Source organism: Oryctolagus cuniculus, unplaced genomic scaffold, assembly GCF_964237555.1.
Source record: "Oryctolagus cuniculus unplaced genomic scaffold, mOryCun1.1 SCAFFOLD_77, whole genome shotgun sequence".
Classification (NCBI taxonomy): Eukaryota; Metazoa; Chordata; class Mammalia; order Lagomorpha; family Leporidae; genus Oryctolagus; species Oryctolagus cuniculus.
This window is the reverse complement of record NW_027208393.1, coordinates 112,849-130,074: the sequence shown is the minus strand read 5'-3', so window position 1 is coordinate 130,074 and position 17,226 is coordinate 112,849. Positions and strand designations below refer to the sequence as shown.

At 45.4% G+C, this 17,226-nt stretch overlaps 1 protein-coding gene across 1 annotated transcript in view; it reads right to left on the bottom strand.

The window, feature by feature from the left end:
• Window positions 1–12,121, bottom strand: part of LOC100344289 (zinc finger protein 271) — a 97,805-nt gene extending 85,684 nt beyond the window's left edge. The window contains exon 1 of the mRNA XM_070067884.1: window positions 11,824–12,121. The gene's annotated coding sequence lies outside the window, so the exon portion shown is untranslated. The remainder of the gene's footprint in view (window positions 1–11,823) is intronic.
• Between the last annotated feature and the right edge of the window lie 5,105 nt (window positions 12,122–17,226).

The window sequence follows — 17,226 nt, the reverse complement described above, 5'->3', positions numbered from 1 at the left end:
CAGACTTGATCATTGTTCAAAAGTGATCCCTCAAATGCTTTAAAATGAGCATATAATCAAACCATAACTCTTATTAATAATGACTCAGGTGTTTTTTAAACAATTTATCTCTTTGGTCTTTCTCTAAAATGGATAAGTAAAACCTTAAATGAGTTAGCACACAGAATCATCTCATAATTTGAAGCAATTTTAACAGAGAAATAGAGAAGAAAAGAGAGCTTACTGGAGTTGGTAGAAAACTGACAGAGTCACCAATTAAACAAAAAAACTATTAAAAGGAGATGCTTTTAATCTATTTCAGAATTAGCAATTAAGACTATCACCAAATAGTTCTGCTGATTTCCTTGAGTTAGATTTTGAATTGATCCTTTAAAAATCTCCAAATCAAGAGATTTTCTAAATAAAAGAATATAGCAAATTTCAACCTTAATCTCAAGCGGTCTTGAATAATTTTTCATATATGAACATTTGTAAAAATATATTTAACAAATTTAAATTATTTTATAGACTGTAAATCAGAGATTACAAAATAGGGGCCAGCACTGTGGTGCAGTGGGTTAAAGTCCCAGCCTGTGGCACCAGCATCCCATATGGGTGATGGTTCAAGTCCCGGCTGCTCCACTTCTGATCTAGCTCTCTGTTATGGCCTGGGAAAACAGTAGAAGATGGCCCACATCCTTGGGCCCCTGCACCCATGGAGACCTGTAAAAAGCTCCTGGTTCCTGGCTTGGGATCAGATCAGATCAGCTCTGGCCATTGCTGTCACTTGGGGAGTAAATCAGTGGAATGGGCAATCTCTCTCTCTGGCTGTACCTCTCTCTGTAACTCTTTCAACTAAATAAAATAATTCTTTAAATAATCTTCCTAGATTCAAGACAGAAATTCCTTCAAACCCAATATCCAGTTGAATTTTACAACTGAACCAAAATTTCATGCACAAGATCGTTATTTACCAAAGACATCATTTTGGATTTTAAACTGAATTTGAGCCTAGTTTTTCATCCAGAAAACACCTTGGGCTAATAATGTCTGGTCAACCATCAGCTACTTGGAACTGTCTGAAACAACTACATCTTCAGGCAGCTCCACGACCCCAAGGTTGACTGTGCCCAGTGGCCTGGGTGCCACAGATGAGTTACTCACTAGTGATTGTTCAACATCACATTCAATTTCATGAAGGAGGACATTCATCAGAGCAGATGGGCACCTTCTTGTTGAAGAGATTCCCAATGAGGACAATGTAATAGGTGACAGAATGAAGTGCTACTGTGCAGAGAGAGTTATGCCTGGAAATAGTAATGAACCCAGTGAGCCAGTTGGTTCGAGCATTATTCCACATGGGTTAGGAGAGCTATCTCCCAGGGTAATGTTTCCATGGGAGGGGCCCTTTATTTCCTTTCCACCCCTTGTGTGGAATATTGCTGGATAGAGGGCTTCATGGGTGTGGAATTCCTGAAATCCTACCAGGACTTTACAAAGGACTTGGTGACCCTCTTGGTGGAGGTCATGAGAAATTCCAAGGTGGCCAGGTTAAAATAACAGGCAAGACTTTGTCTCCATGAAGTATTAGCGAAGAGATTTTGGCTGCCACTAGACAAGGCAGGGGAAAAGATAGAAGAAGGCTAGGCATGGGGCATTCTTTCAAGTGAAGTTGCTCAGGACTTGCCACAGTTCTTGAGATTTCTTTGCCAGTACTGCCAAATATATTACTGGAGATGGCTGGAACAGAGATTTTTGTCTTCATGTGAGAGAGAATCTAGATGTGATATAGAGTAGCAGTGCGAGATGTGGCTGCATTATGTTAGGTTTTAGGATTTTAGGACTCATAGAAGGATAGGAAGTAGCTAGTTAAAGGTCTTTATGGGCCACTGCTGTGGCATAGGGAATAAAGCCTCCACCTGCAGTGCCAGCATCCCATGTGGGTACTGGTTCGTGTCCTGGCTGCTCCACTTCCAATCCAGCTGTCTGCTATGGCCTGGGAAAGGAGCAGAAGATGGCCCAAGTCCTTGGGTCCCTGAATCCACGTGGGAGACCAGGAAGAGGTTCCTGGCTTCTGGCTTCCGATCAGCAGAGCTCTGGCCATTGCGGCCATTTGGGGAGTGAACCAATGGAAGGAAGACCTTTCTCTGTCTCTCCCTCTCTCTGTCTGTAATTATAACTCTCATGTTGGGGTCTCAAGCCCGATGCTAGCCCCTGACCAGCAGGGGCAGCACAAGCCCTCCCCAAAAAGGCGAACGGGAAGGGTAAAGTCGACAGGTGAACACACCACAAGCACCCATGAATTCTGTCGAAGCAGGAACCACTTTATTGAGGAAGTGTGCAGGCTTATAAAGCTTACAAAAGACATGCACAGTAGGGGAGCCAATCAGTGAAAAGGTCATGCAGGCATGGGTGGACCACACACAGGGGCACCTTAAGCAAAGTATAGAGATCATGCACTGTCCACGTGTCTGGAACTAAAGCAGACCTATCCCTGCCAGTGGTCTGATGATCATATGTAGCTTAATGGCAGCAGCCACAGACACACCCCTCAAACATCCACTAGGCACCATATTGGGATGGAGATTTTAGGCAATGCCCAATACTCTCAAATAAAATAAGTAAAACCTTTTTTTTCTTTTTTGAGAGGCAGAGTTAGACAGTGAGAGAGAGAGAGAGAAACAGAGAAAGGTCTTCCTTCCGTTGGTTCACCCCCCTAAATGGCCACTACAGCTGGTGCGATGTGCTGATCTGAAGCCACGAGCTAGGTGCTTCCTCCTGGCCTCCCATGCGGGTGCAGGGCCCAAGCACTTGGGCCATCCTCCACTGCCTTCCCAGGCCACAGCAGAGAGCTGGACTGGAAGAGGAGCAACTGGGACAGAACGGATGCCCCATCAGGGACTAGAAACCCAGGGTGCCAGCGCTGTAGGCAGAGGATTAGCCAAGTGAGCCATGGCACTGGCCAATAAATAAAATCTTGAAAAAAAAAAAAGAGGCAGGCTAGAGGGGAATTGAGATTTAGAACCCATGAATTAAGCAAAATATGGCCTGAGGGAAGAAGGTCCTTTCACTGGAAAGAGTCACCCCAACTGAGAACCTAAGTTCTGAGTTCTCTAAGAGGAGACCACGAGAATCCCCAAGCTCGGACTGGTGTCCCAATTTTAAGCTGTTACAGACAAGCATTTCCCCCAAGAGCAGGAAACTGACTAAACATGCCAGGCCCTAAGAGGGGCATGAGCTGGCCCAACCAAATACCCAGGCCCTAAAGGGAGGAAGAAGCCTCATGAGCATCGCCCCAATATGCTTGAGGTGGCAGAGACCTCTCTTACCAAGCCAGTGGGTTGAGAATTAGGTTCGCTGTGGCCTGCAGTGATGAGATCTGGCAAAAGCTCTGTGAATGCATTGAGAAATGAGAAAGTGCAAGCAGATGAGAAAGTGATCTGGAGAGCATCTCTCAGGGCCATCTGAGTCAGAAGGGAAAAGGACATGGTGGGAAAGAGAAGGTGGGGGGGCAGAGACAGTAAAAAGGGAAAAGAGTTCAGAAAGGAGAAGAAAGTCTGGAGAAACGTTAATATGCACAGCTCTTACCAAAAGGATACGGGAGTGGCTGATTGGGGCCAGTTGCCATTCCCTCACTCCCCCCTCACATGACACACCACACAGAAGGAGATGATACGAACTCACAGTCAGACTGAATTTATTCAAAGAAAATGAACTTGCAGAAGTTGACCAGCTGCCAGTGTGCACAAAGACCAAACATGTGGCTGAAGTCCCAGACACCAGCAACCTGGGCCTTATTATATCTTAGGTGGGTTAGGGTAGAGGTGGGGAATAGTAGGTGGAGATGAGCTTCTCCATATAGGTTTTCCAAGTTTTTCAAGGGCTTCCAAACCTGGAGAAGAATGTACGGGGTGAGGTGGGAACAATATAGGATGTGAGACTGAACTGGTCTCTTGAAAGAAGGCAGGGGTAACAAGAACCTAAAATGACTGACGCTTATGTTCTTGTCCCATCATAAGCCAAAGCCAAGAGCCTGGAACTCCATCTGAGTTCCCACACGGATGGCAGAGACACAAGCACTTGGGCTGCTTTCCCAGGTGCATTAGTGCTGTGGGCTAGCTTAGGCTCAAACTTCAATTTCATGCTCTTGCCTTTTACTTAAAGAAGAATTCTAAGTTCAGGCACAAAAACAACATGCAGCATGATGAGGCTTATTTATAGTGAGAATACATAGGAATAAATAGTCTTTATTAAAGCAGAGTGTGGCAGGAAGGGGAAAGACAGACTTCCATACCAGGCTCTTCTGTATGCACGAGGGGAGAGAGAGCAAGCATGCAGTCCCCTTCACCAAGCTTCTTATGAGCTTCCAAAAGGGCAGTGGTTACATAGTCTGCTTGACATGTGGGTGATAGGATTACCTGGGGGTGGAGGAGGTATGGCTTTCAGCTCATGAACTATCTATCTACCTTCGTTTTTCCACTTCATGAGCAGGGAGCTGGATTGGAAGTGGAGCAGCTGAGACTGCAACCAACATGCAGGTGGGATTGCTTGCAGTAGAGGTGGTTAACCCATAGTGCCACAACACTGGCCCTGATATGGACATATCATTAACTAAAGTCTTTTTCATTTTCAATTCCTCAGTTATTGCATAATATACTTTTTCTGTCTTAGTAACCACAAATTATCATTTTAAAATCAAAGTCTAGACATTTTAATTATAAAAATAATACATGGGGTGGCATTGTGATTCTGCAGGTTGAACTGTTGCTTAGAATACCAGTATCCCATAACAGAAAACCTGATATGAGTCCTGCCTGCTCTTCTGTTCCAGCTCCCTGATAATCCAGTTTCCTGGTAATGCACCTGGAAGGACAGACAGTGACCCAAGTGCCTAGATCCCTGTTGCTGTGGATTCATTTCTGAGAGGAAGAGGGTGGTGGGGGAAAGAGGTGCAGAGTCACCACACAGACCCCAGGAGTCGGGTGAAAGCAGGCCTGAGGCAAGCAGTTGCTACAGCTGCTTATATAGTAAGGCAGCCAATCCAGTCAAGGGGCGGTCTATGCCCTAACCAATCACAGCCTGTTGCCAGGCAGTTTCCAAAGCCATCCTATCACAACCTGTTGCCAGCCAGGCTCTGTTGCCAGGCAGTTTCTGAAACCATCCAATCACAGCCTGTTGTCAGTCAGGCTCTGTTGTCATGTGGTTTCCGAAGCCATCCAATCAAAGCCTGTTGCCAGGCAGTTTCTGTTGCCAGTGGCCATCTTGGCATGACCTTCTCGTTCCACCACATTGATCCCTATCACCTATGTGGGAGACCCACATGGGGTTCCTGGTCTCTGGCTTTATCCTAGCCCACCCTAGATATTGAAGCCCTTTCTGGAAGAAAACAGTAGATGGAAGCTCTCTCTCTCCCTCACTCCCTCAACTTCTCCCTCTCTCTCTCTCTACCTTTAAAAGTACATCTTCATAACAACACACATATTAGCTATTAAAGACTGCAGAAGAGTATAAAATGAAAGCATGACTCCCTGCATTCTATACTAGTCATATTTCCCAGAACAAACTACTCTTAACTATTTCCTACATTATCTTCTGAGATTTCTATATGCATACATACAAGAGTACTTTAAAGTATCATGAAAATGTAATAAAATGATTAAGTCTAATTTGCTGTAATTAATTTCTTTTTAAATTTTTATTTTTATTTATTTGAAAAGCAGAGGCTGGCACTGTGGCTCACTAGGCTAATCCTCTGCCTAGCGGTGCCGGCACACCGGGTTCTAGTCCCGGTTGGGGCGCCCGATTCTGTCCCGGTTGCCCCTCTTCCAGGCCAGCTCTCTGCTGTGGCCAGGGAGTGCAGTGGAGGATGGCCCGGGTGCTTGGGCCCTGCACCCCATGGGAGACCAGGAAAAGCACCTGGCTCCTGGATCCTGCCATCGGATCAGCACTGTGTGCCGGCCGCAGCGGCCATTGGAGTGTGAACCAATGGCAAAGGAAGACCTTTCTCTCTGTCTCTCTTTCTCACTGTCCACTCTGCCTGTCAAAAATAAAAAAAAAAAAAAGAAAAGCAGAGTTACAGAGAGGCAGAGACAGAGAGAGTGAGAGTGAAAGCGAGGTCTTCCATCTGTTGGTTCACTCCCCAGATGGCCACAATGGCTGGAGCTGAGCAGATCCAAAGCCAGGAGCTTCTTCAGGTCTCCCATATGGGCACAAGGGTCCAAGGACTTGGGCCATCTTCCACTGCTTTCCCGGGTCATAGCAGAGAGCTGGATCAGAAGTGGAGCAGCTGGGACTTAAACAAGTGCCCAATGGACACAGCAGGTGACAGCTTTACCTGCTGCACCACAATGTCGGCCCTTGTAACTAATTCCAAAGTCCATGCATACAAGAAGGTTTCAAAACCATTTGTGTAGTGTGTATTATGAAGAGGTGAATGAATTACAAGTTTTGCACCAAAATAATGTCATCTTTAATTCTATTTCTCATGAACTTTTTGAAGTGCCTTCATAAAGATATTTGTGCAGAGGGCTGGCATTGTGGCATAAATGGGTTAAACCACCACCTTGAATGCTGACATCACTTATGGGCACTAGTTTGTGTCCCAGCTGCTCCACTTCTGATCCAAATCCCTGTTTATGTGCCTGGGAAAGCAGTGAAAGATGACCTGGTGGAAGCTCTTGGCTCCTGGCCCCTCGCCCCTGGCTCCTGGCTCTTGGATTTGGCCTGGCTCAGCCCCAGCCATTGCAGCCACTTGGGGAGCAAATCAGCAGATTCACAGGGAGAGATGGAACAGCTCTCCTTGCCTGTCTCTCTGCCTTCTGAATGAAATGACAATGAGTAAATAGCACTTTATAAAGAGATACATATGCATGTGTCCTTTTTTTTACAAAGGGGCATTTTTTCTGTACCTTGTTTTACATAGGTACTCTGTCCCTACACCATTTTTCAGACCTATTACATATTTAGTATTTGACTGTACAGATATAGCATAATGCATTTTACCACTTCTCTGTCAATATACATTTAGGTTGCTTCTGATTTATTCCCATCTTCAACAATACTACAAAGACCTGACTTGGTCTTTATGTATTTGACCAAATATATGTTAGATAAATTTGCAGTTGAATCCTAGCAAAGGACATTTACATTTAAAGAACTTTGATCTGCTAAATTATCCTCCAAAGAGAGTACTGTGTTATTCTCCTGCCAATATGAGTGCAAGGGCCTGTTTCCCCACACCTTCCAAAAGTGTGTGTGATCAGAGTCAAAATCCCTTCCGATGCTTCCAATTTCCCATTTCTTCTGCTCTCTGTCTTCAACTTTTCTTTCCCTCTTTTTAGGTCTCTGATCACACTTGGCTTTTGCCAAACTAATCTGTGAATATGTTCTGCAATTATTTCCTCTCTACTTACCTTCTACACTGCCTTCTCTCACCCTCCAACCTCACTTTTCCTGCTCACAAACTTCCCTGATAGTTTCCCTGCTGCTCAGCCCAACTGAACAGAAAACAGGTGCTCGCTCTTTCCCTGGTCTCCCAACCTGCCATCCTCTTCAACCAACAGAGAATGTTAATCAGGAAACATGGGAATAATTTCATAGGAAATAACACTGCCTGTGGTGCTGGCATCTAATACAAATTTCTTATACAGGAGTATGGTTTTGCATTTCATTACGCCCATTCTCTACTGCTTATAAACATTATCATATGAAAAAACAGAAATGAGAGTTAACTATATCAGAAATTATGTCAGAAATTAACTCTGAATTTTAAAAAGCTATAATATACATGGTTAATTTTGGCAATCTGCACAAATGACCTGCGTCCTATTACTTTTTGCTTTTGAGTACTTCCCAACCTCTCTACTGACCTCCACCTCCTCCCTCCTCCTTCACTCCTACTCCCTTTCTACACCACTGCCCCCTTTGTCCCTGAAGCTCTCTCCCTTTGGAAGCAGTCTTGTAGACTGACATTCAATCATGTGAGAAATGTTACTTATTTCAAAATGGTTCTGTAGGACAGGCCTGAATGGTATCTGATGGCAATCAACTGGCCTTCTAATAACCCTTAAATAAGTTTCCAGCATACATGGGGCCAATATTGAGGCATAATATGTAAAGCCACTGCCTGTGACACTGACATCCCACATGGGTTGTGGTTCATGTCGCAGCTACCCTACTTCTCATCCAGCTCCCTGGTAAGGTGCCTGAGAAAGTATCAGAGGATAGCCCAAGTGCTTGTGTCCCTGCTTCTTCATGGGAGACATGGATGAATCTCCTGGCTCCTGCTTTGATCCAATCCAGCATTCGCTGTTGTAGCCACTGAGGATGTGAACCAGTAGATGGAAGATTGATATCTCTCTGTGTGTGTGTGTGTGTGTGTGTGTGTGTGTGTGTGTGTTTATCTTTTCCTCTAACTCTGCCTCTCAAATAAATAAATTTCTTTTTTTTTAACAGAGTGAACAGTGAGAGAGAGAGACAAAGAGAAGGGTCTTCCTTTTGCTGTTGGTTCACCCTTCAATGGCCGCTGTAGCCGGCATGCTGTGGTTGGTGCACCACACTGATCTGAAGGCAGGAGCCAGGTGCTTCTCCTGGTCTCCCATGGGGTGCAGGGCCCAAGGACTTGGGCCATCCTCCACTGCACTCCCTGGCCACAGCAGAGAGCTGGCCGGGACAGAATCTGCCACCCTGAACAGGACTAGAACCCAGTGTGCTGGTGCTGCTAGGCGGAGGATTAGCCTGTTGAGCTGTGGCACCAGCCACAGATAAATAAATTTCTTTTAAAAAGTTTTAGAAAGGGGTCCACACTATGGTGCAGCTAGTTGAAAACATCCCTTGTAACACTGGCATCCCATATAGGTACCAGTCCTGGTGGCTCCATTTCACATCCAGCTCCTTGCCAATGGTCTGGGATCAAGTACTTGGGCCCCTACACCCAAGTAGGAGATCTGGCCCCTGGCTCCTGGCTCCTGGCTCCTGGTTCCTGGCTCCTGGCTCCTGGTCTCAGTCTAGCACAGCAGAGGCTGTTGTGGCTATTTGGGGAGTGAACCAGAAGATGAAGATCTCTCTCTCAGAATAAAAAAAAGAGGGGTCAGCACTGTGGCACAGTAGGTTAATCCTCCACCTTCTGCACTGGCATCACATATGGGCACCGCTTCTAGTCCCGGTTGCTCTTCTTCCAATCCAGCTCTCTGCTGTGGCCTGGGAAAGTAGTAGAAGACAGCCCAAGTCCTTGGGCCCATGCACCCATGTGGGAGATCCAGGAGAAGCTCCTGGCCCCTGGCTTCAGATCAGCAAAGCTCCGAACATTGCAGCCAACTGGGGAGTGACCCAGCAGATGGAAGACCTTTCTCTCTATCTCTCTCTCTGCTGATAACTCTACCTCTCAAATAAATAAAAAAATCTTTAAAAAAAAATAGAAAATAGATTAAAATTAAGGAGAACAAATAAAAAACGCCCCTCTCTCATTCTACCTTTCTGTTTAAAGAAAACTGACCACAAATATTCTGACTCAATTTGACATACGATGGAGCCAAGAAAGCTACTGCTGACTTTGTCTAGTGCCTCCTCAATCCTTTTCTGCAGAAAAAACAATTCCTCTTGCTTTCCAAGCACCCAAAGCCAAAATGACCAGTGCTACCCAGTTTAACTCTGTTAAGGCTGCTCCAGCATTGAAGGAAAGAAGGAGGAAGGGACACAAATGCATGGTGCTTTAGATCATAGTTTCAGACCAGAATCTCATGGTTGGGGGGTGGGTGCTTTCTCAAGATGGGAGTCTCAGGTGCTCCAAAATGGAGTCCCTACTGTCCAGGTGTTACTTCATTACCAGCTTATGTATCTCATACAAAATATTTCTCTCTTACACATTTTATAAAACTTGCCAGAAACCTATAGCCATGAGGGGAAGGATGTGCCAAGGACAGCCAGTTAGCCTGATGAGTCTAAGCATCCTGTTCTCAGCTTTTTCCAAGTCGTATTAACAGGTAAACAATAAAGTTGCTCAGAAAGTGGTCTTACAGTTGTTACAAGAGCTGCTTCCCACCAGAAGCACAAAAATGCTGGTCCATTCACAAGCACTGTGATAGGGAGGGCACTGGAGAAAAGGTCAAAAACAACACACTGGGGCTGAGAGGAGAAATGCTGTCACCCTAACACCCTCTATCCAGAAATCACTTTCTGTGTTCACTTCCTAGATGGCCTCATTATGCTAAATGAGTTTCATAAACTGGTAATCTGGTGACAATGACATTCTATCAGGACACTGGAATCACTCAGTTCTTCATGTGAAAACTGCATTACACTGAAACTCACTCAGCAACAGTTTTCAAGGTCATATCTACTCTACATCTCTGTGGGGGGAGAGGTGAACTTTTTTTCTTTCCCCTCTTCTTTTTGACCCCTCCTTCCATTAACAACTTGTATAGATGCTTCCACAGACCACACTCTTTATGAAAATGTAGAACTAATATCGTCCTATGCCAAAAAATGTCATGGGTTAAACACAGAACCCAAAATAAGACAAGTATCTGGACTTCTTAGTTAATTCAGTGTGGGGTCCAGGGCTATGGCAGAGTGAGTAAAGCTGCCCCCTTCAGTGCCCGCATCCCATATGGGCCATGCCAGGTGGATTGTTTTCAAAGGGAGGGGGGAATTTTTTCTAAGTCCCAGCTACCCCACTTCAATCTAGCTCTCTGCTATGGCCTGGGAAAGCAGTAGATGATGGCCCAGGTCCTTGGACCCTGTACCCAGTGGGAGACCCAGAAGAAGCTCCTGGCTCCTGGCTTCAGGTCAGCCCAGCTCTGACCATTGCAGGCATTTGGGGAATGAACCAGCAGATGGAAGACCTCTCCCTCTCTCTCTGCCTCTGCCCCTCTGTATCTCTGACTTTCAGATAAATAAATAAATCTTTTTTAAAAAAAAGTATGGACTGTAACATAATCAGCCTGCTGGAGCACTGGGTGACTGAAGAACTGGGCAGAGAAAGTGCTACTTTTCTGTATTTGTGTTTATAGTTCTCCACTTCATGCAAATCCAGACTAAAATAGCTCCAGTTGTTGACCGCACAGTTCGCTCTCACTTTGTAAAAGGGTCAGCGGCAGGCAATAGCAGTTGACATCCTTCCTAACAGGAGAAGGAAGAAGGGCTGATGACAGAAATTGAAAAGCAGCAATTAAGTCATCAGCTAAGATTCTGTGGCCTCAAACTCCAGATTGAAAAGTCTGTTAACTAAACACGGAAGAAGGATCAACCCGCAAAGTTACTGCTCACCCTTCACGCTGCTCCCTCTGGCGAAAAGCTCAGCAGCAGGGCCACCGCTGCTAGGTGTGTCCTTGGGGAATCCAACGCCCGATGAGGTGCAGAATGGGGGCCACGGAGCAGCTCCTATTCTGACCCTCCTTCCCACCCCTGCAGCCTCCCACACTCCTCTGAAGGCACTGAGCCCCACCCCGCAGAAGCAGCAGCCAGAAGGCATTCTGTGACCCACCCGAAGTGGGAGCCGGGCTTATTTAAATAGAGTGAACTGGCAGCCTCACGGCCTTCCTTCCCCGCCCTTTCACCTGCCCTGCTAGTGCAGTTGTCCTGACCGGTGCTCTCTGTTTCATAACCACCACATAAAGCACATTGAGGAAAATTTGAGCAAGGTAACACGCGGGCCGGCCGGGCACTGGGAGGCTGGGCAGTGGCGGTGGGAGACAGGAGAGCCAAGGTCCCAGCCCTGACCCTGCCCCGGGAAGCCACCAGGATCACTGAGAATCAAGTGAGCCACGTGGCAGAGCCACCAGCCGCCCTCTCGCCCACCCCTCTCCCACACACGCATAGATGCTCCTTCCTGTTCTCCATACTTGCCATGGAAAGTCTCGGGAGCCCGTCACCCTTCTTCAGGACACTCAGGGAGCAAAGCGGAGAGTGTGGAGCAGAAAAGGTCCCCAGCATGTGGGACCCACAGGCGGCAGCTGAAGAGGCACAGAAGCAGCGGGTGGCAGCTCAGGGTGTCTCCGCAGACTTCCTGGGATTGTACGTGCAGAACAAGAGTGGCAGTGAATGTGGGAGAAGGAGCAGCGTGGCCTCTCAGGCTGACTCTGATCCTTGAATGAACTTCCTCTGTTCTCAACTCTGCACCAGAGGGCAGGCACCGACATGCGCAAATGCTGGCACAGGTACTCCCACGTCCACACGCACAGGCATTCGGAACGCAGAATACGTCAGGGCACCTGGTGACTCTGGGAAATGGAGTCCAGGTGGCACATTTCTAGAGACCTGTGGGCGATCCCCAAGGGCTTCAATGTGGAGTGGATGGAGAAATACTGGCCAGCAGGGGGCATTCACTTCTGTTCACATCCCTCCTTTTCCTTCCCACCCCAAAATCTCAGTGATCAGTTGGTGTTCTTTCCTGAATCAAATCTTAAAGTGTGGCACTCTCTTCTGTAACTGATCCCAAATCCTGGCTCCTTCATAACCTCTGTCTTCTTCCAGAAACATCTTATAGGTTGCATTGTTCCTGGAAACTTCTTTAAATTATAAATGATTATGAAAGCAATATACCTTTTAGCAGAGGTGTAGAGGGTAGAGTTTAACATGCAGATTTGATAATACAATTTTCATTTGTGTTTTATTGATGTTTATAGTTCTTCTCAAATCATTTTACACCATCTTTTAATTCCTCAAGCATAGAAACAAAGAAGAGAACTGGATACTGAACTAACATTGCTAAGTATCTTCTAGGAGCAAGATTAGGGGACTTAATGCCTTACCTCATAGCATTTATACCTTGGATTAATTCTGGAGACAGTATAATCAGGAATTCACTAAGGGTAAACTGAGGTGCAAAGAGTTTAGAATTTGCCCATGGCAATATCATTAAAACATCTAGGTTAAAGGCTAACTAAAATATAATACTGGTCTAAGAAATTCTTTTGTCTTGGAGCTCAGTTTCTAAAACCCCAGATTTGTCATCTGGGGAAAAAAAGAGAGAGACAGGGAGGCTGGTGCCATGGTGAAGCAAGTAAAGCTGCCTCCTGCAGTGCTGGCATCCCATGTGGGTGCTGGTTTGAGTCCCAGCTGCTCCACTTTGGACCCAGCTCTCTGCTATGGTCTGAGAAAGCAGTAGAAGATGGCCCAAGTCCTTGGTTCCCTGCACTCATGTGGGAGACCCAGAAGAAACTCCTGGCTCCTGACTTCAGATGGGCACAGCTCCAGCCATTACAACCAGTTGGGGAGTGAACCAGCAGATGAAAGACCTCTCTCTCTCTCTCTCTCCTTCTCTCTGTGTAATTCTGACTTTCAAATAAATAAATAAATCTTTAAAAAGAGAGAGGAAGAGTACCCACAGCAATAATCTACACTGTAGAGAACATAGGATTATAACTTGTCTAAAATGGAAGGCAATTCAAAATTGCTATTATTCCATGGTCATTTTCATTTTTTCTTATGTTTAATATCAAGATAGCATATATATATTATGCAATCTTAGGTATACATATGATTTTTAAAATGTTTAAGTAGAAATGCAAATGGATAACTAGATGACATGGAGGTCTATGTTTATGATTGCTTCTGTCAATTCTAGTTCATGGGATTAGAGTTGTTGCTGGATTAGGAATGCTTAAATATTTATCCATTGACTTCACACTAGTATTTACTGTCAGGCAATATTCTTTGGGTAGATTGCTCTTTCTTGCCAAATTGAAATTTAAATGGGGACAAGAAACATATTTGCCTTGAAATTAACTCAGCATCTGGACAGAGTAAGTCTCTTAGTTCAGTGAATAAATGAGGATATAGAAACAAGCAAATAAGAGTTGTGACCCCCAAGAACTGCCTAGTAGAGGAGACAAGGAAATAGAAATCTATTTGGAGACTGTCACAATTAGGGTTGAAGTGTATAAACAGGAACCATCCAGGCCAACAGGTCAAATGATCACCCTTGCTATGGAAGGCATTCCATTCATTTATTTAATAAGTGTTTATTGAGCAACCTTCTGTGTTGTGTGTGGAAAGAACTACCAGCCACTTGATTTCCCTAGGAATTGAAGTAAGAGACACTGAACAACCAGATAGAAGCAGAGAGACTGGGCTGAATCACAAAAGGCTTTGCACACAAAGGTAAGGAAAATAAAAGACAGGGGGTAAATTAGTCTATTAAAGATAATTTAGTAGGATCCATGCAGAGGTACTATGGCAGTGAGAATGAAGAAAAGGCAAATATTACATTGAGATCTAACTGTAGAATCAATGGGAGTTCAATGCTTAATATGGTGGATGAAGGCAGGTAGAAACTCATGTGTAGATCTTAATTTGGATTTTATTTTTAAAGGACAAGATGTTATCACCACATTAATGTTCATCAGTAACAAAAGGCTACCTCCAATCAACTTAAAAAGTTTGCATAAATCTGGAATGCAATCTCATGGGTAAATGATATGTATAAGCCCTATATAAATCATCAAGCCTATCATGTCAACTGCTACCATATACAATGGTCCTCACTATGATGCAGTTACTTAGAAATTAAAAGACATGGGATCAGCACTGTAGTGTAGTGGATAAAGCCTCTACCTGCAGCGCCAGCATCCCATATGGGAAACAGTTTAAATCCCAGCTTCTCCACTTCTGATCCAGCTCTCTGCTGTGACCTGGGAAAGCAGTAGAAGATGGCCCAAGTCCTTGAGCCCCTGAACCCACATTGGAGATCCAGAAGAAGCTCCTGACTCCTAGCTTCAGATCAGCTTAGCTCTAGCCATTGCAGCCATCTGGGGAGTGAACCAGCACATCAAAGATATTCTCTCTCTTTCTCTCTCTTTCTCTCTCTCTCTCTCTCCCTCTCTGAAGTTCTGCCTTTCAAATAAGTAAATAAAATCTAAAAAATGCTGATGAGAGACTATTTTTAAAGAAAAGAAACTAGAAGACATAATCAGTGGCTATACAAACAACCTAAATAAAAATGAAATTCAAAATCTCACAAAATTACATAATTCATAGCTGAATTTGGAATACCTCACTAAGTCACAGTTCATGCATCCAGCAATCTCAGGTACTCAAAGTACAATGAGCAGGACATATGTAAAAATGTTCCCAGAATAGTCAAAATATGCATTATAAAGTCCAAGTGAGGTGTCCTGCCACTGGCTCTGCATCATGGCTCTTAAACTGGTTCATAAACTGGCTCCTCTGGCAGGCGTGAGTGGGCACAAAGAGAAGAAGAAAGCAGTCGGTGTGAACTGTGACTAAGTGGAAAGGGCTCCAAGAACAGTGATGCAGAGCTCTGTGGCCCCTAGCTGGATGTAATATGCAGGCAGGCATTTTGATTTCTGGGAGACTACCATGCTCTGAGTTGTCATGGGGCCATCAGAACTGAGCAGAATCAACACATTCAAGGCCAACATCCACAATTCATCTAGTGATAATGGAGCACAGGAGCTTGGCTTTATGGGTACAACTAAGCCTCACTCCCTTGCTATATCTTTGTTTGGAGCCACTGGAACTGGAGAGCACATGGGGTCAGAGGGGGTAGAGGAGCATGGTGTGTGGGGGTCTAAATGTGGCAGCAGTGTGCAGAGGGGGGTGTGGAGGAGGAGGAGAGAACCAAGAGCATCTAACACTAGGGGCGTAAGGAGCAGAGGAGGAAGGGAGACAGGATGATTTGTCTGCATTATGCCTGGTACTCTCCTGGGTATAATTGATACAACATGAATGATGTGAATATAGTGCTTACCCTAAAGACACTTCAGTCCTGGGGGACAGGTGACAAGGACATAGACTATTACAAAACAGTGTGATAAAAGGTGTAGGTGCACAACAGAATCACCTACATCATTTGTGGATTTCATGTCCATGTCAGGTAAGAACAACTGGGCTAAGGTCAAATCTCAGAGGGATGAGAGCCCAGAAATGACACAGCTGTCTGAAAAGAAAATAGGCAGGTGATAGGCAGATGCTTGGTAACTGAAGCTGGGGCCAGAGCCTGGATCCTGACTGACTGGAGGCTGTCAAACTGTCATTAACCTGTACCAGGCTGAGATGTCCTAGCTTCTATCCTGGTGCTCATGTCTGTAGAGAGGCATAACAAGAAAGAGAAACTCACCTCTGGCTGTGGTTGACCAGAGGGACTGTGGGAGGTCCTCCATTTGAGGCCAGAATTGTTTTACCCTGAGGTTTCCTCATTCATGGGAAGGCTCTTTTCTTTTCTTTTTCCTTTCCTTTCCCTTTCCCTTTCCCTTTCCCTTTCCCTTTCCCTTTCCCTTTCCCTTTTCCTTTTGACAGGCAGAGTTAGACAGAGAGAGACACAGAGAAAGGTCTTCCTTCCATTGGTTCACCCCCCCAAAATGGCCGCTACAGCTGGTGAGCTGTGCCAATCCAAAGCCAGGAGCCAGGTACTTCCTCCTGGCCTCCCATGCGGGTGCAGGGCCCAAGCACTTGGGCCATCCTCCACTGACTTCTGGGCCACAACAGAGAGCTGGACTGGAAGAGGAGCAGCCAAGACAGAATCCGGTGCCCCAACTGGGGCTAGAACTTGGAGTACTGGAGCCGCAGGTGGATATTTTCTTTTTTGCATTAAACTCTCCTGCTACCAGATCTCCCACATACCCACAGAGGGCAGATGATAATGACTTATTGAATGAACAGAATCTTGAGGTGTCAACTAAATAGAAGACTCATGAGTCAATACTCACCTTATGGGTGTACTGCAATATGAGAAAATTGAGGCAGGGGATTTTGGTCACACTCAACCTAAGAGTCCTTAAAAATCAAAATAAATAAGAGCTGGTGCTGTGGCACAGCAGGTTAAAGCTCTGGGCTGAAGCACTGGCATCCCATATGGGCACTGGTTCGAGTCCTGGCTGCTCCTCTTCTGATCCAGCTCTCTGCTATGGCCTGGGATAGCAGTAGAAGAAGGGCAAAGTTTTTGGGCTCCTGCACCCAAGGGGGAGACCTGGAAGAAGCTCTTGGCTCCTGGCTTCAGATCAGTGCAGCTCCAGCTGTTGCAGCACCAGCTGGTACAACTCCAGCCATTGAGGCCATCTGGGGAGTGAACCATTGGATGGAAGACCTCTCTCTCTGTTTCTACCTCTCTCTGTAACTCTGTCTTTCAAATAAATTAAATATTTTTTAAAAAAAGCAAAATAAATAAATAAATAAATAATCCCTTTCACAGCTCAGAAGTACCCAGCTGCCAACCTCCACAGTATATGCTTCCAAAAAAAATGACAAATCCCCTAAGACTAGAGGTGGGCAAGCACTATCTTTGCACTT